This window comes from Lissotriton helveticus, chromosome 2_1, assembly GCF_964261635.1.
Source record: "Lissotriton helveticus chromosome 2_1, aLisHel1.1, whole genome shotgun sequence".
NCBI classification, from domain to species: domain Eukaryota; kingdom Metazoa; phylum Chordata; class Amphibia; order Caudata; family Salamandridae; genus Lissotriton; species Lissotriton helveticus.
The window spans coordinates 501,495,809-501,521,511 of record NC_136059.1 but is presented as its reverse complement, the minus strand read 5'-3'; positions in this window follow the sequence as shown (position 1 = coordinate 501,521,511).

Genomic DNA, 25,703 nt, shown 5'->3' with positions numbered 1-25,703 from the left:
TCAACCAATCCTTGACGGTATAAATACCAGAGAGGAACAAGTCTGATCAGATCGAGAAGACTCAGAGAGAAGGAGGACGCCACGCAGTTCAGCTCCCACCACCAAGTAAGTAGGAATGGGGTAAATGGTGCATAGATAGCAAGTAATTATTAAGTATAGACTCTTCTGATAAAGTTCAAATACAATATTTGTTTCTCTAGAGTTGCCAGCCAAGTCATAAAGGCTTCAGCTAAAAGATTGCCAACCCCAGAGTGGATCTACACACAAAAAAGAGTGAATTAAATATAAAGTAACTCTTTTCAAACAGCAAGGTAAGAATCCAAATAGGAATGGGACATATCTTAGTAAGCTAAGTTAAGGAATAGATATATTAATAAGACAATTTGATCCTTAGACTAAACGGGGAGAAGCAAAAGTGAAAGGGAGCTCCCAGAGGCGTCCTCCTAACGATCAAAGGGAATATGGAGATAGGACCGGTAAGGAAGCTGTAATCCAACTATTAAAATGCTGAGTTAAGATTTATGAGTTAAAAACCAATCTGAGTATATATAAAAAAACTTGTTTTTTTGACTTGTAGAATTGAAGTGGTTAATTTGCATACAGTCTGAGGGAAAGACCAAGAATATCGAGATCTAAGGTAACTAATTAGGGGCACAACCAAAGCTCATACCAACGGCGATAGAATATGTAATTAAAACCAAAACATGAGGTTCTTTTTTTCTTTTCCTAAAACAGAAATTTTTAAAAACAAAGGGAATGAAAAACATGAGCAGATGCAAAACGGACTCATAACAATTGAAAAAATAGATCCAGGGAAAATTACCTGGGTAAGTTGAGAAATCTCTGTGGGCGGAAATATACAGTTAAGTAAAAAAACTTAGTCAACCCCCAGTGTCACTGCAAATGGATCCATGAAAATCGAGGAAGTAGACACAAGAGAAAGATCTGAGAAAGGGGTGTGGGTAGAACTGTCTAGTAGAGTAAAGAAAACTCAGTCAGTCCCCAGTGTTAATTTAATAAAACACATCTTTCTGGTATTGTCCTGCCCAGGAGTTAATCTGTCTATAAGATATGGCAATAGACAGTGAATAATGTTGATGAAAGATTTTGTGAATTTTGCAGATCCAACTGTATGGGTTACCAAATATTAGGGAATAATTGATGATGTACAATAATGAAAGTGTATTCGATGTTATAAAATGGGACCTAATGAGATGTATTATGATATATGTTTTTATAGATGTGACAAATCAGGGAACGAGTCCTGAAGAAGGTGCAAGATTAAAAGAGGCACCGAAACGCCGCGTCGACAGTTTGTTCCTAAAAATATATTGTTCTACAATTATGATGTTTTAATATGTTTGTGGAAAACATTGCTGTATAAGCAATTTTTAAACTATAAATTGTTTTAGAGAGTGTTTAAGAAATATTGTTGCATCAAGTGAATATATATTTTGTGTTGTTTTTTTATAACAGAATTGTGGTACTATGATTTTTTTAAAAACTTTATAAATAAATGAATGACAAATTTTTATTAAGTCTTTGATTTATATGTGGTCTTTCATGATACTGATGGGTCTGACATATTTAGTTGGAAATTTGGTAACCTAAACAATATTGCAAAATCTCTTTCACAAAGGTGGACGTCCCGGTTGGGATTGGCACACCATCGATAAGGTATAAAATCATGAAAAGGAGCTCTGTTTTTGTATAATTGTTGACCCAATCCTTTTCCTGACAGAAAGGGTAGCTCCCTATTCACAACTTTTTTGATATGTAAGAGTTTACTTCAGCAAACTTAAGTTATGTAATGCTACAGAGACTCTAGTCCTTCCTTTGTCTTGCTGTCACTAAGAAGAGATAGTGGTGGATTGATAGGTTTAGTTACTTCTTATTAGTTGGTAATGTTTTAGTGGTGTACGTGACACATCCTCTGTCATGTCACGAGTTGCTGAGTGCTGCTTACCCCAGTCCTTAGTAGAACCTTTTGTAGTTTCTTTATTGAGTTGTAATATAGGCTTATTATAACTAGCAGAACATCAGCAGGAACCAACCAAAATTTAGTGTATGCAAAAATTCATGCATGTGTCCTCCATTGCATTTTTTAGGCTTAAAATGAATGGAAATGCAGACTTAGTGAACAATTGGCCCATCTGGAATAGGTGGGCTAGGTCACGTGGTACTTAGGTTTAGTTAGTATTTTGGAATCAGAATGGAACACTGGAATAGCGTTCATAAATATATTAAATAATAACAAGACAGACAGTGAATCCCGCAATACTAGTCAACCAGATTTAGATAGGTCAATTTTATTGCAGTTGTTTCCATAAATGTTTTTTTTTAGTGTTTTTTTAAACTATTGTATTTGTTTCATACCAATCATCCATGTTTGTCTCTTTCTTTCTTACATCTTTCATGATCAGCACCCAGGGGCAGGAAGACGTGGTCGGCGGAAGCTTGGGAAGATGCCTCCCAGGCCCAGGAACGCTCCTCTACCAAGGGCTCTTTTGCTGGCCTCTGTAAGTCCTCCTGTTGTTAATATTGATAATTATACTTCCCTAAATTTTACTGCACCAGCAACTTATATTTTTGGAAATATTACTTTGATTTCCTAATTCTATTTTTTTACAAAATCTTCTTCAATGTTCAATCTAGACAATCAGTTTCTAAATTCTTGTTATCCCTGCCTCTAACTGCCTCTGCTATGACTCTACTACTACTACTATTAGTCTGTCATTAGCTAAGCTTGCCCAGGTGGCCACTCTTCATTTAAAAGGTTTTGAATAAAACTTCGATTCACCAATCGCTCTAGTCACTGAGTCCAGTCCTTTGGGTTGTCCTCTTCTAGTCTTCTTAATTTTGAGGCTTTTCGAAAATTCCCACTAACAAAATGCCCAACCAGATATTTAAATATTTTTGAGAGGATAAAAGTACATACTACTACTGTTGTAGGGATTCTGCACAGACAGAACTATACACAGGACGCTGTTGCTAGGTGGTTAGATCTTCCTCATACCTCACCCACAATCCCCTGACCGACTAGCTATAGTATCTCATTAGCTCCCCAAACCCCCGAAGAAACCCAATGATTAGACAACCCATAACAATACACTCCCGAACTCCCAGAGTCGTGGAAACAATGCACACCCTTTGGCTCACTCACTCATTTAAGTCATCACCAAATACTACAGAGTCTATATAAGTTCAAAAGGTTTATTTTACTTTATTTTCAAATAACAAGCTCTGTACTGTAAAGAAGTAATACTCCTTATAAGTTGGGAAAGTATAATTTAATCTTATGAAAGGATCCCATCCAGCAGGTTACTCAAACCAGTGCAGCCAGTCAGCTTCAACTGCAATCTTTCTAATCACAACATTCTATGCAGGCTGCTGGCACTGATGTATCTAACATTCCAACCTAAAAGGTGTAGCATCAAGATGCCACACATCTCCCCTCTTACAACAATACAATATATACACAGCACAACTATTTAACAAAGTCTTTCAGATGGGCAGGTTCACGAGTGATCCTAGACGACTTGCGAAGACACAGAGATGGTCCTCCATGACAAGATGAATCCAAAGATGAATCAGGATTTAACCAAGACATGTTACCACTGGAGATAAGATCTTTTCTGATGACCACAACTCTGTTAAGATTCCAAATACGATGATCAGCCGTCTTAATTGCATTATGGAAAACCTTGATAACTTGAATAGGTTTCATGAACATAACAGACATCATCTTATTTTTATTACATGGATTCTTTATGAGAACCCAATCTCCCACTTTAACACAAGTTTTCTTAACATTCTTCCTCGCATCAAAAGTCTTTTCCTATTTTGTATTCTTTGAGCTTCACGCAATTTCCAGTCAACATGATCTTTAGCAGAATCTAACCTGGGTTGTAAATCATTAACCCAGGCTGGTGTTACCAATGTGTTGGCTCTTCTAGATCTAAAAAGCTCAAAAGGAGACTTATTGGTTGTGGCATGCGGAGATAACCTACACACCTTAACCTTTTTAAAGATATCACACCTCCAGTCAGTACCTGAAGATTTAGCCATCCTAATAGTCTCCTTAAGCACCCGGTTGAATCTCTCAACTATGCCATTGGTTTCTGGGTGGTATAAAGATGACTTCTTGTGCCTAATGCCATGTTTAGAAAGAAATATCTCCATCTCCTTTGAGACAAATTGACACATATTGTCTGTAAGTATAGTATCAGGAATACCTTCCCTGTCAAATAGTTTTTCAAGGAAACTAATAACATGTTTTGTTTCAATTCCACGCGTAATAGCTATCTCAGGACATCTTGAGTAAAAATCAACCAAGACTAAAACATACCACTCAGATCCTGAAGACGATATAGGTCCTAGAATGTCCAGGCCCACTTCCTTCCAAGGAGAATCTGGACGATCTCTAATGATCATGGGTTGTGTCTTGGGTTTGGCTACTCTGTCACTTAAAGCACATTGCACACAATCCCTAACTGTTCTTTCCACTTCCAAATCCATTCCTGGCCACCAATAGGAAGATCTTAAAGTCTCCTTAGTCTTAGAAATGCCCATGTGACCAATGTGAGCTAAAGAAATGAGTTCACTTCTTAAGGACTGTGGTGCAACTAACCTAGTACCCCTCATTAACAAACCCTCATGCTCTGCTAACTGATCTTTGACATGCCAAAACTTCTCTAACATTTCATCTCCTTTAACTCTACACCTCCAACCTGCATTGATTCGTTTAAAACCTCAACAAGAACTGCATCATCCTCTAAAGCTTTGTTCCATTTCTCTCTGTCAATAATACTATATTGTATGGAACACACCAACTCATCGTCTTCATCTAAATCATCATTCACATTGCACTCTCCAGATGGAACAAGGCGAGACAACGCATCAGCAACCTTATTTTCTACGCCAGGAAGATACTTAACTTCAAAATCATAATCCTGCAATCCAACAACCCACTTAATGATTCTACTAGATATAGCATCTATACCCTTCTTTATACGAATTTCACATAAAGGTTTATGGTCCGTTCTTATTTCAAAAGAAGTTCCCCACAACAAATTCTTTAATTTTTTAACAGACCAATACACTGCTAATGCCTCCCTCTCAACAACCGAGTATCTACATTCTGCACCTCTTAGACTCCTTGACAAAAATAAAATCACCACTTCTACTCCTTCACATTTTTGGATCAAAACAGCACCCAGACCTCTCAAACTGGCATCAGTAATTAAAATTGACTTCTGAGCAGGATCAAAACTATTGAGTTTGGGAGCACAGCTCAATTTCTCTTTCAATAATAAAAATTCTTGTTCACACTTGTCACTCCAAACAAAGTCACACCCTTTCTTGAGTAAACACCTCATGTTGACACAAAGAGAAGCAAAACCCCTTATAAACTTGCTATAGTACTCAGCCATTCCCAAAAAACTCATCAATTCTTCCTTGCTGGTTGGCGAAGACATTTTAGAAATGGTGGATACTAAACTCTCTTTCGGCAGAATACCTCCCTTCGAGATAGTATGACCTAAGTATTCAATGGAGTCTTTCCTAAATTTACATTTCTCAATTTTTACTGTGAGACCAGCAACACATAGCGCTTCCAAAACCTTCATGAGTCTCAAATCGTGTTCTTCATTATCAGAACCAAAAATCAGGATATCATCCTGATATATCTTGACAACTTTTATGTCTTTAAGTACATTCTCCAATGCTCGCTGAAAAATCAGAGGCAGCAGAAACTAACCCAAAGGGTAGCCTCACAAAACGGAAAGTACCAAAGGGGGTAATGAACGCTGTCAAATCTTTTGACTTTTCATCAAGACTAATCTGGTGGTAGGCAGATCTTAGATCCACAGTGCTAAAAACTTTAGCCCCTTTCAAGAGAATCAACATATCAGAGATCTTCGGCAAAGGGTAATGATCACTGACTACATTTTTATTTAATTCTCTCAAATCTACACAGAGGCGTAAAGAACCGTCCGATTTCTTTGCTGCGACAATGGGGGCGACCCATTCGGTCCCCTCAACAACCTCTATGATGCCTTCACTAACAAGTTTCTCCAACTCTGCCTTCACCTGATCTCTGACAGCAACGGGTACATTGCGCACTTTACAACACACAGGAACAGCGTTATCTCTCAACTTAATATGATGTATATAGTTTCTTAGACACCCTAATTTTTGTGAAAAGACACTAGGGAATTTTTCCTCTAGACCACGACTAAATTCCAGATCATCAACTGTAACAGCTTTGAGATCTTGACCAAAAGGCTCTTTCAAAATGATCGGAGGTGACGAATTCGGGTCTAACATAACTCCAAGATCTCTTTGTGCAAACCAACTTATAATGCTGTCACCTTCATGAGACACATACACTTTAGTCGTGGTCAATCTTTCTTTATAATTGATGAGTCCCATGAAATAGCCAAGCAGCTTGATGGGCTAATTACCATATGCCAAAGGTTTGATATCAGGGTGAAATAAACTTGTCTTGTCTCTTAAATTCTGAAAATAAAAATCCTTTGCAACTATAGTTATTTTGGCCCCAGAACCAAACAAGACTTTGGTTTGATGTCCATCAACACTGATCTCATCAGAAGGACAATGTTTTCTTTCTTGACTGCTTATAACTTGTACCAAAATATGACCACAGTCAACCTCCTCAATATTTTCCGTTTGCTCATTAAAATCATAAAAGATTTCATTCACTTTACTTTTAACATTTTTCCCTTTACACATATGAGATACATGACCTTTCCTTTTACATTTACTACAGGTCATTCTCCAACCTGGGCACTGCCTATCATTGGCGAAATGTCCCATCTTCCCACATCTAAAGCATTTAACTTGAGAGAAGTCAAATTTACTCTGAGATTTTCTAGCAGGCATACTATTGGACACATTTTCTCCTTTATTTACTTTCTGGGAAGTATCAACTTTGTGATTTAACTTCACAGTCTGGACCACATCTTTACCTTTTGTTTCTCCATTCTTTTTAATTACTTCTACACATTTGATGGAATGTTCAATTCTCTTCGCTATTGTGATGACATCATCCAAACACGGCTCATCCTTCTGCCGCAGCTCATCCCTAACTTTCTCACTAATACAACCTAACATAAATTGATCTCTTATACGCTCATCAACTAATGCTCCAAATTTACAACTTGAAGCAAGTTTTCTGAGCGCTGTAATATAATTTTCAATACTCTCTTCCTCCTGTTGAGCTCTGCGACCAAAATGATACCTTTCTATAATAGTACTGACTTTTGGCAAATAATGTTTGTCCAGCTTGGCCATGCAAATTTCATACTCATTGAGAGAGCTGTCATCAAGTTCCGGAAGATGGTCAAACACGTCCTGTCCTTCGGAATCCAGACAGTGTAATATTAGGGCTGTTTTCCTCTCTGCACTAAGACTGGAACCACAAACCCTCGCATATCGTTCAAATACTTTGCGCCATTTTTGCCATCTAATCGGAGGGTCTCCGGGAGACCCTCCGAAGATAGGAAAAATGGCGGTGACGTGACATTTTGCATGTTGAAAAGACAAGAAATAAATAATAAATATATCCTCAGAATTATTCAGCACAACCCTGCCTTTGAATTACACAAAAAAAAAAAAATAAATTGTACATTTGAGATTAAATATTCAACATGGGTGAAATGATAATAAAACAAGTCAACAGTGTAAGTATTTGGTATCACAGAAAAAGAGAAATACAATTGTAATAATGAAAATATGAAAGTAGTCAATTCCCACGTAGTTCGCCGAATAAATAAATAAGTAAGAAAAGTTACTGTGTGAAGAATACCTGATGATAGTGTGCGTGTCACTGAAATGGCAGTAACACGCAAAAGAGTCCAGCACACGGCGAAATCGTGAGGAAAGTGTGCGTGTCACAGTAGTAAAGGAATGCTTTTAATCCAGGAATTTCATACTTCAATTTCCCTGAAATGAGACAAAATCGGGGAACCTGACAACAGTGTGCGTATCACTGAAACGGCACGCTTAAAGTAGTACAGGCATGCTTTTGATCCAGGAACTTAATAATTCAATTTCATTGAAATGAGACACAATCGAGGAACCTGACAACAGTGTGCGTGTCACTGAAACGGCACGCTTAAAGCTTCAATCCTTCACAAATATGGCCACCACCACGTTGAGCGTGATGACGTAGACGCTCACATCGCCAGCCTCCGTGAAGGAATGGAGATATGGACGTTCCGTGTTTGGAGCTCCAGAAATGGTGAGTGAGATAACGCGTGCAGGATGACAGACGCGTGCTTTGACGTTACAGCCGGTGAAGTTTGAAAGATGCAATGCCCATTTGGTTCAGCGAAATAACACGGCAAAGCGTTAAAACTGTAAGGGCGAAAATAAGGTTGTAATTAAACCTTAATCACAGGTCTTGGTCAAAGTGACGGTTCCCATATAAGCGCACAAGTGATTTTAAGAGAAGTAAAATGAAATTAAAAGCGCTAACTCCTGGTCAAAAGTCTTGGTCTCAGTGACAGTTGTAGTTTAAGCACAGAAGTTATTTTAAAAGTTATTTTAAAAGGGATAAATGAAACTAAAACGCTTGCAGAATTCCAAAGTTAATTAAAGCAGGAAGCTGTAGTTGTAAGAGAAAGTTGAAAGTCAAACTTTTGAAGTATAACACAGTACCTTAAGAGGTTTTGAAATCTTCTGATCCAGCAAAGAGAATGCCAAGTTTTGAAGTCTTGTAATGCAGTAAACAGAAAAATTGTATTCTCCTTCTTTTAAAAAAAAAAAAAAAAAAAAAAAAAAGATTCTGTAGATGTTGAGATCCTTTCTTCTACTTTATCCCGTCCTCGTCGCCAAGTGTAAAGAAGTAATACTCCTTATAAGTTGGGAAAGTATAATTTATTCTTATGAAAGGATCCCATCCAGCAGGTTACTCAAACCAGTGCAGCCAGTCAGCTTCAACTGCAATCTTTCTAATCACAACATTCTATGCAGGCTGCTGGCACTGATGTATCTAACATTCCAATCTAAAAGGTGTAGCATCAAGATGCCACATGTACGTTGTTCTATAATGCAGTACATGATTATAAATACGAGCCAGCACCAACAGCAAAATGATTAGATTAAAACAATAAACATTGTTACAACTACAAGTCCAGAGAAGACAAAAGGGGAAATCAGTCATGATAACTGAACAGTGGTTGAAGAACCACCCTCCCCTTGGCAGGAATATAGTTTATATAAAATAAATGAAGATCGCTGAGCGAATTCTGGGGGACCTCTCACCTTAGAAGAACCTAGAAGTACTGTTTACATCATAAGCTCTGCAAAGCTCTGTTTCATAGAAGGGAATCTTCCAAATGTAATGAGAAAAATGGTGGGCATTAGCATATTGCAAGCATTTCTCAATTGTGCCAAAAGCGTAGCATGTTATGGCTAAGCAATACAGACTGACCACCAGAATTCTATGACAAAGTTGCTTTTTTTTTAACTTGTACGCAGCGCTCAGACAGTAGCAGTATGAGCTCATGTGGGCTCAAAGGCTTCTTTGTTCTTATACAACAAGCTGCGAGGTAACGTGCGCAAAAATAAAAGACACAAAGCTAAAAGGGTTGCGCAGCTCAGGCTAACTTAGCAAAGAGACTAGCATGACCCTAGAGACCATAACACTACTAGTGTCTACTCTACTCTAGTAGTACCAGATTTGTACTAGTGATGTCTGTTGTATATGTATCTATTAACTTTTGTTTGAAACTTGCTAGTGAAAAAGAATAAATAGGGGCGGTGTATTTGGCATTTAAAAAATGTGTATTAGTTTTTCTAGGCGTACTACCAACCATCAGTGCCGGGGCCAGCGGGGATGGCGACGCGGCTATTCTGGAGGGGGCATTCTGGAGGGGGCAGGAGATCCGGCACCTGCAGGGGCTACAGTGGGTGAGACAGCAGCAGAGGCAGGCGGTGGTAAGTTATCCTTACTTATTGACATTACACTCACTGCAAGGGTGTACACTGAACTGTTGAGACTTAGTAAGTAAGAAGTTGTGAACAATGGGTAAAGAAGACACCCTTTACTTAGCAAATGCATTAGTGGCGGGAGTTGAGTAACCAATGGCCTCTTCTATCTGACTTCAACTCAGCTGTGAAAGTTTTATGGAGAAGACTAAAAGTCAGATCAGATGACCTTGATGGGTTTGTTGAACAAAAAGGGAAAGAAAGGAGGAATGATGGGCAAGATGTAATATTTATGACTGGCCGAGAAGGATATGTGGGTTGAATGCAGAGGTGGCTGATAGGAATCAGATGCATGGGTGGTTGAAGGATAGGTGAAAGGTGAAAGAAAAGATGCCTGCCTGGGTGGGTGAAACTGTATGGGTGGGGGATAGCAAGAAGGAAGGAAAGGACTCATGAATGGTGGTTTAAAAAAAAGAATACATGTTTGGTGCTGAAACAAACTAAGGTTTGTTGAGAGATTAAGAACAATGATAGATGTTTACTTTGAATGGATTGATGCTTGGGTGGTATTATCATAGATAGCATAGGTGGAGACTGTCACTGGATGAAGAGTCTTAGTTTGAAGAGAATTTAAAAGAAACCACCCCAGAGTAGCAAAGCCGAGGAGAATATAAGTTGTTTTTTCAGAATACTCCCTTGACCCACAGTAGTTTGAAAGCACTGCATATATATTGTGTATGGATGTAGTAGTTATCCTCAAGCGCCTTCTTCCTTATGTTAATTTTGTTTCCACTTTGTCAGCCAGCCTGCCATGGGTGGCCTAGTGGTTACACAATCAATCAAAACAAAGTACCTCATGTGCTTCCATATATAAGTAATGATCATTGGATTAGATATCATCTGCCTTTTTCTAGTAGTCAGGGAAGGGTGAAAGCGAAATTAAGCAGCTGCCCTTGATGTAACAGAGTATGGCCAGTGCCACCCGTTGTAGAAAAATACGAGCTTCCCCACCTGCAGACAGTAGGAAATAAAACTAACGTGAGTCTGCATAATGGCTCTACTATGTTTGTCTTGGGCACAGGCTGACTGAGCTGGCATGCCGGCTACAACAAAGTTACGTTAATTTGGCAAAACAAGAGAGAAGAAGACTGGTGTACTATGTACTTGAGTCCATAGATAGTGCTAGTATAATGCCAGAAACTCCCACAAATCTTAGAGGCCGAGGAAGCTGGAAGATAGATACATACCACAAATGTTAGGTACTGTGCTTGCTAGTGCTACTGTGCCACGATGTGTTGAATTAATTTATGTTACTGTTTTGCTAAAAGGTTAATAGTTTTTCTTTTCTTTCTTGATATAGCTACTCCTTCCCAAGCAAAGCCACCCAGGAAGAAGTTGGCAGCCATGGCCCGGCCCTGGAAGCTGGAGGCCACCTGCCAAGAATATTGCCAGCTGGTGGCTCTGGCGGAGGATGAGGCGTAGGCGGCGGCAGCTGCAGCCTCCTCCAATGCCCCAGGCACCAGCCAGGCCCCTCCAGTTGTACGGCACCACGGTCAGGCAGACGCCCACCACCACCCTTCAATATCCAGCACTGCTGCCCCCCCTGTGGATGCAACTGCAGGGCATATGTGCGCCACATGATCCTCCGGAATGCCCGCCTAGAGGAGCAGCTAGAGGAGGTGAAGAAGAGGCTAATGGCCCTGGAGAAGGCAAACCGAAGATCCCGTCAATAACTTGACCCTGTTGAATTGCCCCTTTTTTAATCCTTTTTTTGGTGGGTAGGAATAGGGCGTTGCGTTGGGGTTTGTACTATAGACATTTTGGACATTGGTTGGGGTTAGGGAGATGGGTGGGTTGGGTGTTGTGGGATTTTTTACATAGTTTATTTTTGTTAGGGTGTTAAATTATATTTCTACTTAAACATAGCAATATGTTGTTAATGTATTGTAAGGGGTTACTGTTTTACGTCACAAACATGGTTTCCTTGCTGCTGCAGGGCCGCACCCAGTGTTGGATTTATTAATCTGATGATTTTGAAACACACAGACAGATAGTGGCTTTACCCCTCACTGAGTGACTTGTCCTACTAGCACTGTCAATCTCTCCTCCTAGTCCATTATTATACCTTCCCCAAACTTGTTATCTTACCTGTGACAGATGTTTAAGTAAGGCACAGCAATGGCTGCATGGCGACAATGGATTGGTTTTTCAAGAGAATGGAGATGCCATGGTTGTGGTAGTAGTAGTAGTAGACACTGGCAGTAGCATTTGCACAAAAAAAATTAGACAGTCAGTCGCCTGAGACTCTGGGAGGAGTAGTAGAACAAAGTAAATAAAATGTAATGGTAGCGGGGATAACCTAGGACAACAAGTTACAAACTGTAGTTGTGTTGAGTCACTCGACTAGGCCTATACTCGACAAAAGCGTAACCTTTAGTGCTGTGTGTAGTATGATGACAAATCCAATCGATGCCGGCAATTAATGATGATGGATTAGGTTTCTTTGGTAAAAAAGTTACCTCGCAAATATACTGATCATGGGTGGGCAAGCAGAAGAAGTTCCTCGCCCTGCCTTGAAATTGAATTAGTGTTGCTTTTGCCACATCCGCCCCAGAAAGCATGTGATCAATTATTGGTGTACATTTAATTTAGTCACACCTCAATAAATCACACAGGCCGGGGGAAGACGGTTAGGGTTCGAAGAATGGTTGGGAAGGGGTTTTGGGGAAAGGTTTGAAAAAGAAAAACAGTACGCAGAGACAAACACCAAAATACAATCTTTGTAGACGACCATATCATAAATCGTTAAGGGAGAAAAAGGAAATGCATGCATGATGATGATAACTTGATGTTTCATGATAAGTAGTACTTACTAACTACTAATAGACAATTAGACAGTACAACGTAGCAGTATATTAATATTATGCAATTTGTCTTGCCTGTCTGCCCTCAGAGAGACCCGGATTACATACAGTTTGTGTTCTGTTCTGTCGCCGGCTTACTTTTAAAGATAGCAAATAAAATTTAAAAATAGCTGCAGGGATGAATTATAGAGAGCAAACATAATAATAACAACAACACACAGTAGTAAGGATTGAAGACAACATATGAATCAAATTATTTAAAAGATGATGAGAGTTGATACTGTTACTGTATGTTATCCTGGTCAAATGGGGAGTTGCATCTCGGCATTCCTCTTGGTCCTCCCTTCCATGGACACTCCATCCATCCATCTTGGGTGACGCTACTGCCGGCCTGGCAGATGTAGATTCATTGGTAAGGTAAGTGTGAGTTGTTTTTCCCAGTATAGCACAGGGTAAGGGCCGGCCTGTAATTATAGCTAGAAAAACAAGAGGGAAATTGAAAAATCAAGTAGAAAAATAATGCATAAATTAGTGGAGTGCAACAAGAACACTTTCAGAGGCAGCATGGATGGATACATCATTTCTACTCTAGTCTGTTTCCAGCACTAACCTACAACAACAACAGGACAGAGCAGGCCACCGGCACCCTTGACCCATCCTCCATTTAGCGTACATTTTTTGACAGAGTCAGACAAAGCACACATGCAGCAACATAGCATTTTACAAATTAAGTGACTAAATCAATGCACCGCTGTCAGTCATACAACTACACTCGACTCCACCACTACACAGAGATGCAGGTCTGCTGTGGTTGTTGTTGACTTGTTTACCTTTCATGCCACTCATGAAATGCCCAGACTTATTCCATCAATCATCTCAAATCCTACTGAGTGACTGCGCAGATATTTTGTCACTACGGTCATCATGGTGTTGTCCAACTCAGTGTGAAGTGTACAGATTGAGTCCCCTTTCCCTATTCAAAATGCAATGGATCAGCCTGTAGTAGAAGTACAAAGTTGTTATTAAAAAAGAAGTAAAAAATTGCCTTGAGTTACTTTTAGTGTCTAGATTAGATAATACTACACAATCAATTAACTTAATGCACAACAAACAACAACACACATCACTCAGTCCATGACAGCAACCAAAATATGGCATCATTCATTACCTGTTCCTTCTCATCTTCAGTTAATGGGCAGTCTCTCTCTGCTCCGAAAGGAGAATAGCTATAATAGTCATCATCAGGGATAAGCTCTCCACTAACTCATATGCTTCTTTTTTTTCCTCCGCACCTATGTACGCTTCAGACACCTACTTCAGCTTTTGCTCTAGCATGTGCAACGATGGGATAGCTTGGCCCATAGTACAGCCCTCCTTGCTGACTTCTCGTGTGAAGACCTCGAAAAGAAGAAGCATCTTTGTCAGGCATTTAACTAGGCACCATTGGTCCATCTGAAGGGTCATACCTTTCACAGTAGCATCCCCTCCACGAATGACATATTCATTGATTGGTCTGTTCTGCTCAAACAGACAGTCAAGTATGTAATAAGTTGAGTTCCAACGTGTTACCACCTCCTGGATTAGTGCTTTGACCGGCATTCTATAGTCACCTTGAATGATCCTCAGCTGCTTCCAGGCTTTAAAAGAATGGCTGAAATGAGTGCATATTCTTCGGCAGGTGGCCAGTAAGTTGCTGACTATGGCTTCTTCTTTCAGAAAGTCTTGAACTATAATGTTAAAGCAGTGCGCCAAACATGGAGACTGAAATAGCAACCAACCTCCTTAGCCTTAAGTATATTACTGCCATTATCCATGGCAACAAAACCAATGTTAAGCCCTCTTGGGCACAGCCATTCAAAGGCCTTGCTGCTAAACTCTTCCAAAATGTTTGCAGCAGTATGAGATTTCTCCATAGCGAACATGGCTACAGTTGCATGTTTCAGAGTAACATTAAAAATCTCAGCTGTGTCAACAGCACCTACTTCAGATAGCTTATCTCTAACCCCCACAAAAGAGACCCAGTGTGTAGTGATGCACATGTAATCAGTGGCTTGGCAACTGGTCCACATGTCTGTTGGGCAAAGAGAATCCTTCCAGATTCTGAAAAACAAGGTAATGCACTGGTTAAGGATCAATAGACCATTGCCCAGGGAAGTGGATGGGCTGATCATTGGAGTAAGAAGGAGAGACTGGATAGGTTGTACTCCCAAGTCTTCGGAGGGGGATTGTATCGTTGTTAATTTCCAGGATTCCAGGGTGGTACGCTTGATCACAAGACAAAACTGGGGGATAAATAGTGCTGGAATTGGTGTTGTGGACCTTGCATTCTTCTATCTAAGACCACCAGGCATTCTATTTGGCATAGTTCCTGAAGCAGGTTGCTTCAACAATCCCCCCTCTCCAGGATTTGTTCCTTTCGCTGCACCCTTCCAACAGGGAAACTATTGTAATGTACCAACGTATAATCGTTTTGAAGTTATGGCAGATCCAGGGTGGGCTTATTGACCAAATGGAAAAAATTCCCAGGGTTGGGGTTATGACAAACCTAAATCTGATTGTACCATGAACAACTGGGAAAATATGAACCTTTGTGATATATGTGGGGAGTCTGTATTAACTCTTTCGTTAATCGAAAATGTGGAGCCAAATGAAATTAGCACTAGCGGGGAAATTGTGAATTTGTAGGCAGCATGTGGGGAGTCCACCCCAATTTCTGGGGTATCTGCAAATGAAGATTTAATCACAACTAGCACTGTTGGCATTTTGGAGGTTGTGCTAAATAACGAGGACATCAATTTAGATGTGGATTGTCTTGCAGGAAATTCAACACGTCACACTGGCGTGTCTGTAAGAGCAGCCCTTATAGAAGGTCCCTGTTTAGGGAAGATGGTCTCATGGAATATCGCGGGGTTGAGTAGCAAGCTAGAATCCCAGAATTGGATAGACTTCATCAATGGTTTTGATGTATGTCTATTTCAAGAGACATGGGCCTGCGATCCTATATTCCTCCCTGGCTATCTAAATTTTTCAATCCCGGCTAGTGGAGGCGGCAGGGGCCGACCGATGGGAGGCCTTACAATTTGGATACGGCAAAGCCTACATGCAACAATCAAAGTGGTGGATTTGGGTTGCAAGGATATCCAAATGGTAAGAATGGCATCAGATCACTGGGGAGGGATAGACATTTATAACATCTATGCTAGGGGCAGTACCATCGGGAATTCACCCATTTTAGAGGCTTTGTCCACCTTTTTGGAAATGCAGTCCTTGGGAAATAAAGTTGTAGTAGCTGGTGATCTAAATAGGACTTTCGAACCATTGGATAGCTCCGATGTTCCCTTGGGGCAAGAGGAAGACATGCAGTGGGGCGTCCCTATTTTAAATCTGGCCCCGGTTAAGCGATGGACGAAAGATATATTACAACTGAATGCCATTTGCCTGGAACAAGGACTAAGAGCCCTAAATGGGAGAATGAAGAGCGATAGGGAAGGCGTCTGCACATTCGACAATGGTCGTTACCAAAGCCGGATTGATTATGTCCTTTGTAGCCTAAACTTGTGGCAGTTGGTATGCGACATGGAAATTAAGGGCAGATTGGAGAGTGATCATAATCCTCTCTGTGTGACCCACAGTTGGTGGTTGGACAAATCAGGGAACTCTCCATCGACTGATGGCCCACTGCCTATTATGACCAACGACATGCGCAGACTTAAAAGGCCGAGTGTATTGGCTAATGCAGAATCTATGGCATTTATAAGCTCTAAGGTAGATATTGCAATCACCGCTATGGAGGATGCAAACCCAGTAATCCCTGGGTCTAGGGAAATAACTGACATACATGACAGGCTCTTCTCCCTCCTAAAACCGCACTTCCTGAGGCCTCGCAAGACTAACAGGAAACAACCACCCAAACCAGCTAGGTGGTTTAACCATCAGTGCAGGGCAGCCAGGTTAAGTTTGGGTAGAGCAATTAGGAGCAGGGACAGGGTAGCGATTAGTGGCGCCAGGAAGGACTACAAGGCTAGCATATCCCTAGCAAAAAAAACATGGGACGAAAAGCATTGGGTTGAACTAAAGGAGGCTTTGGGGGCTAAGGACTCCAGGTTATTCTGGAATATTGTCAAGTGGGGTGATAAGCGTGGCTCAAATCCACCCGAGTGACTTACCGCACTCACCTATAGTTACCCAATAATAAGTCAGCCGGACAGTGGAGAAGAATAAACAAAGCAATTTATTAGGCCACAAACTCCCATATGAGAGGGCCCTGTTTGACCTCACCCCTAAGAGTGCGCCGAGAAGGACTGACTCATATCATCATGGTGATACATTATAATACGAAAAGGCAGAATAAAACACGCCCACAAATGGAAAAGTACTGGGCCTCTGAGAGAGTAGACAATGGCCTCATACAAGAGGCATCTGCACCTGCAATGGCAACGTTTGTTATCATCTCCCAAGGACACGGAGCCAGGCCGCTGCCTCTCCAATACATGAGAACGGCCTGATAAGGAGTTTCACTTAGCAGGAGTTTCAGCCACAGTAAACCAAGAAACGAAAATATGCTGACATGAGGAATCATTCCTATTCCTACGGGAGGGGGAATGAGCAAGTGCAGCTTGCACGCATAGGAAAATGCTTCAAAATGGTGGCACACAAGCTAAGCTAAGAAAACTGAAATAATGTCACACGCATAAATGAATAACTGAATAATAAGAACATAAATGAAAATGCGTAAATGCAAATCGTTAGTTAGACACATTCCGCTAACTCATAAGCATAATATACGAAGGGGCGGGGCATGGAATTGAAACCTATCAGACCCTCCTTTTAGCGGTCTGTGGCTAACACGTTTGTTTCCATTTATTAACTAAAAGGAGAGTCTTTACAGCAAAATCTATATGTTGGGAAGTCATGCCTAAACTAAAACATCATCATGAATAAGTATCAGCCAATTAGCATCAGAAAGCTCAACATCATTGGATGCAGGATATTGTTTAGTTGGTCTCTTAGATGTTCGTATATTGCTGGCACACATAGAGCAACAAGGTGGAAGACAGTAAACGCAGAGGCAGCATGTCAGTAGGAAACCCACTACACCCACAATGGCCATGAATATTTTCCAACCCCAGGAAGAGAACAGACCCCACAACCATGTCTGTAGTGACCAGGTGCCAGTATCCTGATGGAGTTCGGCTGCTAACCTATGGAGTTTCTGCACAGCCAAATTAACTGTCGGGGCGGAGTCAGGGATATACACGCAACAAGACGTCCCAATGACGCGACAGGCTACACCCCTATCCGCAAGGATGACGTCAAGCACCATCCTGTTCTGGATCGTAAATAATCTCATAGCCTGCATCTCCAGAGACATATTGGCTGCAATGTCAGCCTCAGTATTCACTACCTTTTCCATCACCCGCGAGAGACGCCTGATGGCCCTACTATTAAAGATGGGACCCCAGAATGGCAACAGGCCTTTAGAGAAATCTGTAAATTGCTGTCCAGAGGTGTCCCTCCTTTTACGCTGTCCTGGCACAATGGCAAACCGTCTATGTGTCTTATGATAATCTGAAGGCGCCACATAAACAGGGGGAAGTAAATATGCTAAGTAACACGTTCCACCCCAACCCTCAGGCAACCACAAATACCCATTATCTCCACATACAAAATAGATATTCGGGGGAGTAATTAAGGAAGGACTAAGGGTCAGGCGAATCGAAGCAGTCACATTGCAGAGGCTGTCGCCCACTTTAATCGGACCTCTACCCTGAATACAAAAGTAAGGTGAAGGCGGCACTACTGCTAAAGGTACCAGAGAATGACTACTACTATTTGCTGCAGGAGGGCGTCTGTATGCTAGAGAAGAGTTCAACTGTAAGAAACTCTCCCGAACTTTGTCAGTGTCATTGGGCATCATAAATCGTTTTACCTTTTTCGAGCAAGTCTCTAAGAACTTTTGGTCAAAACGTCCATCAGTAAATAACCGTCCAAGGGATGAAGGGGGCAGGGGGCGGACTCGCATAGTCAGTGTTGATCCAGTACCGGGGAGTCGGGGTTCAGGAAATCAGGCTGCTGGAAAAACCTTACCATTCCGATCAGTGTATACCAGCCCACACAGCTATTCACAGGAGTCAATTGGAGTGCTAGTAACCTGTCCTTCTTATATGCCGCAGAAGGAAGCAACCAACAGACGCAGCAATCTGTCACATTATACACAGCATGTGCATGGTGCAAAGTTTTTATGAAAACGTTATCACGATAGCCTTTCCTCATGCATTGTTCACCATAATCTACAGTGATCATATTGTGTTCTTGGAAGGGAGAGGGGGTAGGAACCAGTTTGTGTACAGGGTAAGCTTCATCCAGAAAGAACAATATTCCAAGTATTATCAAGAATACAATAATGAGCACCACAATAACCACAATTTTGCCTTTTCGTGGCAGGGCATGCCATGGTGAATCGGGTTCAGATCTGCGAGGAGCAGCAAAAAGCTGTTCCTCCTCGGGAATAGGGCGGCCAAAGGGGTACATTTTACTCAATGAACGGACCAAAAGGATATCCTAAAAGTTCCAAAAACTAGGGGCACTTCTAAAAAGTTCCAGACACTCCAAAACCGGCCAGAGGGGTTCTTCACCCTCCTGAGGGCTCTTCTCCCTATGTCCGTTAAAGCCTCATAGGCAGGCTTGCAGTCTCGCAAACCCTAATCCCTCGATGGAGTCGCACAACCGCAGCAACTCAGGAGCACTGAACTCGGGCCCACACACAACTCTAGCGTCCCGTTCAGCAGTGTTTCAAAAATGCACCAGGGCTCTTTCAGCAGTCCATCCCTATTGCTAGGCTAGTCTGTTTAATATAGTCCACTTCTAACCCCTATCTCAGCCCTTCTTCCAGTGCTCAGTTCTTTTGCCTCTCTTTCCTGGGCCACAAGTTATAGCGAGTGCTCCCTCGCACTTCGGGATCTGTGAACAGAATTGGAGGATCACTTTCAAAAGAGGTGGCTTCCGTTGTTCGAGCACTGTGACCAAAAGAAGCCTCGCTACTTGTACTCAGGGCTGGCTTCCGTGTGTCCTCGTTGTGTTCCTCCCCGATCAGTAAAGCATCAGAGAAGGGGAGGTGTCAAGGGACGCACTCCGTCTCGTGATCTGCTACGCCACCTCGGACCCACGCATTATAGTTTAGAGGAAGGGGAACTTTCTTGACATGGGAGGCATGCGTCCACGCCTTCCGACCCTCCACTCGAAGTGCGGTACGGGTGGTGAGGAGCACCAACTTAGGCTCGGACCATCTAGGCTCCAAACAGGACTTCCGCTGATATTTCTTCACCACTACCCAGTCCCCTGGGTTGATGCCGTGGCCAGGCCCCTCAGGCAGCGGCTTCAGTGTGTCTGCTACCTGCTGATGAATAGAACGAAGATCTTTAGTCAAAGCATACAAGTAGTCTATCAACATAGGGTATTCTATTTCTGAGAAACATTTAGGTCTAGGAACACCCCACACATTTGCGGGCCTGCCAAATACAACTTCATGGGGGGAAACTCCTGTCTTAGAATTCACTGTTACTCTTGTGGAAAGTATGGCAAGGGGAAGCGCATCTGGCCAACGCAGTCCTGTACTCTCCTGTATCTTGGCCATTTTTAGTTTTAATGTACCGTTAAATCTTTCAACCAAATCCGCAGCCTGTGGGTGTTGGGCTGCATGGAATTTTTGAGAGATTTGTAATCCCTTACAGATCTGTTTCATCAGTTCAGCATTGAAGGACGTGCCATTGTCGCTCCAGATCACTCTAGGTAACCCGTACCTACTAAAGTACTGCTTGATCAGCATCTTAGCTGTTGATATGGCTGTACAGTCTTTTGTTGGGAAAGCCTCCACCCACCTACTGAATGAGCACACCACTACAAGGACGTATTTAAGGTTATTCACCCTTTCCATTTCAATGTAATCCATCTGCAGCACCTCAAAGGGGTAGGATGGAGGTGCGAAATTACCTACGGGGACGGGTGTTCCCTTCCCAGGATTATGTCGTATGCAAACCATGCACTGTTGTACCAAATGTGTGGCCACCCTGGAAATATTCTTATTACTCCACACCGGGTCTAATAATTTACATATTCCCTTGGTGCTTTTATGAGCTGGTCCATGAGCCATCGTCACCACTGGGAGGACATATGCATTCGGGAGCAACCATCGTCTTTTGTCTGACACATCCGTCCAACATTCATCCAAGTCCAACCGCCCACTCCATCCTTCCATGTTTTTAACTCCTCCTGAGTCGCTTTCTCTTGTATGTTCCGCACACTCTGTACAGTGTCTGCAAACATGTTAACGTCTGGTACCCATCTGGCTGGTCCAGCCACAAACATTCATGGGAGTTTTGTCCTAGCAGATTCCTTAGCTGTTTGGTCTGCAAATGCATTTCCCCGCCCTACGTCATCCACCACTGCTTTGTGTGCACTACACTTGATCACAGCTAACCGTTTGGGAAGTGTCAGGGCTGTCAACAGTCGTAATATCAATGGACCATTTTGAATTTTCTGTCCATGTGATGTCAAAAATCCCCTCTCTGCCCACAGTCTCCCATAACTATGAGCCACGCCAAAGGCGTATTGGCTGTCAGTGTAAATGTTCACATCCAATCCTTCACTCAATTCACACGCACGCATCAACGCTATTTTCTCTGCAGCTTGAGCTGAATTGTACGGGACTCTAGAAGTCTCCACCACTGTTTGTAAAGTCGTGACTGCGTATGCTGCCGTTGTGGTACCATCTGCTAATTTAAAACAGGACCCATCAACATACAGTTCCCCATCAGGATCATCTAGGGGCTTATCCGTAAAATCTACTCTACCTTTTGGTTCCTCCTCTGTCCGGAACAAGCAGTCATGCACCTCATCGTCTTTTTCATCTGAAGGGAGAGGCAATAGCGTGGCTGGGTTCAGGGTAGCGCATCTTTTTATCGTTACATGTGGAGCAAATAGTGTCATCTCATAACCAGTTAGACGAGCACTAGTTAAATGCTGCGTCTGTGTCCTGTTTAGCAAAATGTCCACAGCATGTGGTACCATTACTGTAAGAGCTGACCCCAGTACGAGCCCTGCCGATTGTCTTATTGAGACCGCAGCAGCCGCTGTAGCCCTTAGACAACTCGGCAATGCTCTTGCCACATTATCTAGCATAGCAGAGAAGTAAGCACAAGGTCTCTGTTTCCCACCAAAACTCTGGGTTAGGACGGACAGACAACGCGCAACCTTCCGCCTCGTGTACGTAAAGTACAAAGGGCTTCTGGTAATCGGGTGTTCCTAAAACAGGTGCAGAACATAAAGCAGTTTTTAGTAACTCAAATGCCTCTTGACATGCTGAGGTCCAAGGTAGGGGTTCGCGCACTTCTTTGGTAGTCAGATACAGAAGGGGTTTTGTTAGTAAAGCGTAATTAGGTATCCACTGGCGACAGTACGATGTTATGCCCAAAAATGCGTGCACCTCTCGCTGCGTGTTAGGTACCGCCATGTTAGTTATCGCCTTGATGCGCTCCAGCGTCAGCCTTCTCCCGTCCTTCGATAGGAGATGACCGAGGTAGGTAACCTCCTGTCGACAGTATTGGAATTTAGGAAGGGACACCTTGTGTTCTTTATGAGCCAAATGGTGTAACAATTTAGCAGTAGACTCTCGGCATCCTTCCTCAGTGTCTGAGGCAATGAGAATATCATCCACATACTGCAACAAGACATTCCCCTGTGGGAGCTCCAAGTCATCCAACTGTGCTTTCAAAGCTTGACTGTAAATACTGGGACTTTCCGTATAGCCTTGAGGAATTCTACAAAATCTAAAACTTCGGCCAGCCAATGAGAATCCGAAGAGATAACGGCTATCTGGATGCACAGGTATGCTAAAGAAAGCATTCTTAAGGTCCAGTACAGAAAAATACTTTGCTGAGGGAGGTATCATAGTCAAAATAGTAGTGATATCAGAGACTACCGGATACTGAGGCTCAACCACCTTGTTATTGTGGCGTAAATCAATCACAAAACGATAGACATCAGGTGTACCCTCGTCAGCATCACACGAGGGCCTCCTAAGGATCGGAAGGATGGGGCTAATACAACTGTTAGAATCTGTTTCCTCGACTACCCCTGACAGAATCAAGTCCTGTATTATTTGCAACAGAGCCCTCTCTCCATCCCTAGATATTTTATATTGGGGTATGCGAGGTAGCTTTGCTCCCACCTTAACTTTTATGGACACTGGGGCAATGTCCATTTTTCCCACATCAGTATCACTGCTGGCCCACAGACTCTCAGGGACCCCTTCCAACTCAACCGGGAGGGGCTCATCTTTTGAGAAGCACTGCTGTGCACACGCAACAGAAGGACCCAACGTGAGGTACACACCATCTGGAGAACAATAAATTGTAGCATGCAATCTTTTCAACAAATCTAAACCCAGTAAGTTCTCACCACAATTGGAAGTTAGAAGAAAAGGAGAGTCAACAGTGAAAGGGCCAATTGTAAGAGTAAAGAGTAAATAGTCCGCCTTCCGCTCCCCTAGTGGGGGTTAGCAACGCGTTCTCAGGGGTAGTACTGGCCGAAACCGTGGGGATAGCGGGACCAGCGGAGAGCTCCGGGGAGAGCACAACAGATGCAATTGGGCTCGTCGCAGAGAAGGAGAGCAGGGGAAGTACGTTCAGCCACGGAGGAAACAGGTGTACCGGACAAGGGAGGGGCACTGACTTGGGGAACTGAAACCACTGTCGAGGAGGCGGAATCCACCAACACGGGATACAAGGGCTGCGGGGCATATGGGGGAGGGGGTCGGGTGTTCAAAATGTCCTCCATCTCATCTTGGTCATCTTCCCTCACTACATAGCTCTTATTATCCAACAGCCTAAACCGTCTATCTGCGCGCTCAATTCGCATCTCATTTTCTTTCTTAGTGTGTTCCCTGGCCTTCTGCGCCATAGTTTGCGCCGCTCTCTTCGGGGCCACCTTCTCCTCTCTCATTTGCCGTTCTCGTACCTCCTTCTGCCACATCCGCAAAGAATCGAACAAACTCTGGCGACTGCGCCTAGCAAACAGTCTGTCTTGTAAGTAGTCTAGTTTATCTGCATCAAAAGAGCCAAGCAGAGGCCACTGTAAATCCACATTATCTTTTGTATACTTATGCCACAGAGTAGAGAACAGAATCGGAGGTAAGCCATGCTTGACATACATGTCGAAATTTGGAGAGCCCTCCGCCGGAGCGGGTTGGCTCTCAGCCAATCTACAGCAAACCTCACCACAGCACCCTAAACACCGTAATTTACTGAAACACGGCATCTTGCTCTCATACAATCACACACTAGCACAAAGACTCACACTCGCATATTTGCTTACTTACCGGCAGGTCACACTCACAGTTTCAATATATGTTACATGAAATTCGTACCAAAACACGTGTTACCAAAATAGGACAAGGCCCGTCGACCAAGTCCTGGGGAACCTGGACCCTACCGCAGACCGAACAGCGCACACCGCTATTCCGGGACTGGGGAACAAATCCGTCTCCTGGGCAAAACTACAGATCGGCATGCACTTCACCACATGGGACTCGGCGCTCTCCCCGCAAACCACCACCCTAGGTGTTCGGGTGAGCCCCAAAATCCTTCCGCAGCAAGCCGCCCGCCGACTGCAGTATTATCCAGTCGGATTATTACAAACGAATGTTCACCCAATCTCCATCAAGTCTGTCAGAGCGCCTCTTGCACTCTGAGTTCCCCGGAGCACGCTAGCCCCAGGAGCACACCGGCTCCTCCAATCACCAGAGACGCACCGGTCTCACGGAGCACTCTGGCTCCTCCAAGCAACAGTCGGACCACTCACCTTCTATGCGCGGTACCGACTTCTACCGTTCTCCACCTCCGGCTGCCAAGACCAACACGGTCAGCTCCAAAGTTCCGCCTTCCGGACTCCGGTGTAGGATCATGGACCGGGACCTCTTCCGATCAGCAGGGTGGGGCAGCGCTGCGAGAACCAAGCTCGGCATCAAGTGGGTACCCGGGCCCACCGTGCCGACCAGAGGGTCTCCGGCCTTCTGCTACCCACTTATGGGTGAGAAAGGTCCTAATCGCGGAGTCCCTATTCGGGCGCCATCTGATAAGCGTGGCTCAAATCCACCCGAGTGACTTACCGCACTCACCTATAGTTACCCAATAATAAGTCAGCCGGACAGTGGAGAAGAATAAACAAAGCAATTTATTAGGCCACAAACTCCCATATGAGAGGGCCCTGTTCGACCTCACCCCTAAGAGTGCGCCGAGAAGGACTGACTCATATCATCATGGTGATACATTATAATACGAAAAGGCAGAATAAAACACGCCCACAAATAGAAAAGTACTGAGCCTCTGAGAGAGTAGACCATGGCCTCATACAAGAGGCATCTGCACCTGCAATGGCAACGTTTGTTATCATCTCCCAAGGACACGGAGCCAGGCCGCTGCCTCTCCAATACATGAGAACGGCCTGATAAGGAGTTTCACTTAGCAGAAGTTTCCGCCACAGTAAACCAAGAAACGAAAATATGCTGACATGAGGAATCATTCCTATTCCTACGGGAGGGGGAATGAGAAAGTGCAGCTTGCATGCATAGGAAAATGCTTCAAAATGGTGGCACATAAGCTAAGCTAAGACAACTGAAATAATGTCACACGCATAAATGAATAACTGAATAATAAGAACATAAATGAAAATGCGTAAATGCAAATCGTTAGTTAGACACATTCCGCTAACTCATTAGCATAATATGCGAAGGGGCGGGGCATGGAATTGAAACGTATCAGGGGAGGAGGTGGAACTCCAGACAAACCCGATAATAATGTCGCTGAGGGTGCCTGGGTGGATTATTTCAAA